Genomic DNA, 2,923 nt, shown 5'->3' with positions numbered 1-2,923 from the left:
GTTGGGTAAGAGCTGTTATAGATTATTCACTCAGCGACAGTGAAGAGTTGACAATGTATGTGCAAATCAACAACAGTTTGTTTTTTTATCACGTTTACAATTCCACAAAAATACTATTGAGAGCTTCTGACATAAGGCCACAGATGGGGATATAAGGTCAGGTGATCAAAAGAATTGCCAAATAAACAGGTTTTCAGGAATACCTTAAAGGAGGAAAGCAGGTCTGAGAGGGTTAGGGTGGGAATTCCAGACTGTGTTGCCTTGGCAACAGGAGAAACAGCCAGACAAGTGAAGCAATGAATAAACACATCGTTGGGAGTCTGAAAGAAATTGAGTTGTCGGGGTCTCACAGGTTGTGTGGTGCAGGGAGACAGGGATGTTCACAGCCAGGAATTACATCAAGAGTGAGAATTTTAAATTGTTGCTTGTTGGTGGATCAACAAGTTTTGGTGCAAGTGAGCACTTGGACAGTAGGGTTTTAGATACTCTTGAGATTGCATGTACGTTGAATGTGGGATGCTGGCCAGGAGTGTGTTTTATAACGAAGTCTGGAGATAACACAGGGATGGACGAGTATTTCAGTAAATGGGCTGAGACTAGGGTGAGTTGGGTGACGTCACTGATGTAGAAATAGTGTTTTTGGAGTTGGGCTGCACTGCCTCCTCACCACTCCCCCCTCACCAATTCACAGATATTGTTCCTTGTTCTATCTGTCTGTCTTTTCTCTTTATGTCCTTCTCTCCCATTCTGCTACAAAAAAAATTTGACCCACCGTTGGTGCAAACACATACTCCATCCCGACTCTCCCTTTCCTTTCTGAATTCCTTGTATGTGGTGTCCCTTAAGGATCTCTCCTTGGTCCCTCCTGTTTCTCACCTACATACAGCCAGGAGGTGGCATCGTCCAAAAGCACCGTGTTCGGTTTCACATGTACACTGACAATGCCAGCTCTCCCTCCCCATCATCCCTCTCCATTACTCAGTTATCAAACTGCTCATCACATTCCCACTACGCGATTGGCTGCAGTTTCCTCCAATGAAACATTGTAGTGGTTAATCTCGTTGCCTTCAGTTGCTATTACAAATTCCTTTCCCTGATTGCTGAGCCCCTCCCTCTCCCTGGGAACTGTCTGAGGCAGAGCTACACTCTTCACAATATTGCTGTCATATCTGTAACCCCAAGGTGACCTTCTGATCAGGCATCTACACAATCACAAACACCAGGAATTCCAATCTCTAAAACGTTGCTTGTCTCCACCTCACCCCAGCTCCATTGCTACTGAAACCCCTGACCCGTGTCGGTGTTGCCTTAAACTTGACGAATCTAAAACAGAATCCATGATTCCGTGACTGACCCAAAATCTGGTTCCAGGCTCCCTCATGATGGGAAATATCCTCTCAGTATTTACCCTGTCAAACTCCTTAAGAATCCTTCATGTTACAATGAGATCCCCTCTCATTGTTCCCAAATCCAGTGAGTGGAGTCCCAACCACTTCAGCCTTTTCTTAAAAGATAATCCCTGCAAACGATGGATCATCCCAGTCAGGTTTCTGTGAAATGCCTCTGATGAAATGTATTTCCTTAAATAAAGGGACCAAAACTTCTGTCATTAATCCCAGATGTGGTCTCACTTCAATTCATAAACTTCATCAAGTTCCTCTCAGGTATATACTCCAAACAACTCCCTTTAAACTTGCACAGATGTTGAAATGCTCAGCAGGTCATGCAGCATCTGTGAAGAAAACTCAGTTAAAGTTTCGGGTCTGGTCCCCCTTCCTCAGATACGTTAACTCTAATTTCTTTTCACACCTGCTGCTAGACCTGCTGAGCTTTTCCAGAAACTTCTGATTCTCTTCCTGTTTTACAGCATCTTCAGTTGGTTCGGTTTTCATATCCTTTAAACTTGCCATCTCTCCTCTAGAATTTGTCATTTCCATCTTGGAAAAAAGATTCACATTTGTTTGGTCTCCACTACCCTGGGAAAAAAGAAACCATGACTAGTCACCCTATCATTGCTCCTCATAATTTTATAAAGTTCAATAAAGCCACCTAAAGTGTCCAGTGCTGAGGGAAATAGCCTCAGCCTATTCAGCCTCTCCCTATGGTTCAAATGTTCCAATACTGGCAACACCCTAGTAAAACTTTTCTGAACTCGTGCAAGTTTCCCAACATCTTTCCTGTAACAGGGAGGCTGGAATTGAAAGCAGTCTGGGGGATTCCAAAGGTGGCGAGCCAAGAAACTGTACAACTGAAACATGATCTCCCAACTCCTATCCTCAATGCACTGCCCAATAACAGCTGCATACCGCACACCACCTTCACGACCTGTCTACCTTCAACTACACTTTCAAGGAACTATCAACCCCACACTGCACGGTCTGTTTGTTTGTCATCACTTCCCAGGAATTGCCATTAAGAGGTTGAGTACTTTTCTGGTAACATCTTTCTGAAATCAGGGAGACTACATTGAATGCAGTATTCTAACACTGGCCTCACCAATGCCCTACTCAGCCACAACGTGACCTCCTAATCCCTTATACTCAGTGACAGAATCCCTACAGTGTGGAAGCAGCCTTTCGGCCCATGACCCATACCAATCATCGGAACAGCATTCCCCCTAACTCTGTAACATACCATTACCCAAAGCTAATCCAGCTAACCTGCATGGCTTTGGATTTGTGGAGGAAATTGAGAGCACTCAGAGGAAGCTCACGCAGACACACAGGGAGAATGTGTAAACACCACACAGACAGTGAATCAAACCAGGTCCAGTTATTGACCAGCGCATTCCATTAAAGGTCAGTGTCCCAAATGCCACATTCAGCACCTGATCTCCCTGAAACCCCCCACTTTCCCAGGAAACTATGCAGTTGTTCTGAGGCCTTAGAGGGAAGTCAGGTGAGGAGGAGAAAACAAAACAGGG

The sequence above is a fragment of the Hemiscyllium ocellatum genome, unplaced genomic scaffold (genome assembly GCF_020745735.1).
Source record: "Hemiscyllium ocellatum isolate sHemOce1 unplaced genomic scaffold, sHemOce1.pat.X.cur. scaffold_3608_pat_ctg1, whole genome shotgun sequence".
Taxonomy (NCBI): domain Eukaryota; kingdom Metazoa; phylum Chordata; class Chondrichthyes; order Orectolobiformes; family Hemiscylliidae; genus Hemiscyllium; species Hemiscyllium ocellatum.
The sequence above is the reverse complement of the archived record's forward strand: the minus strand, read 5'-3'. Positions refer to the sequence as shown.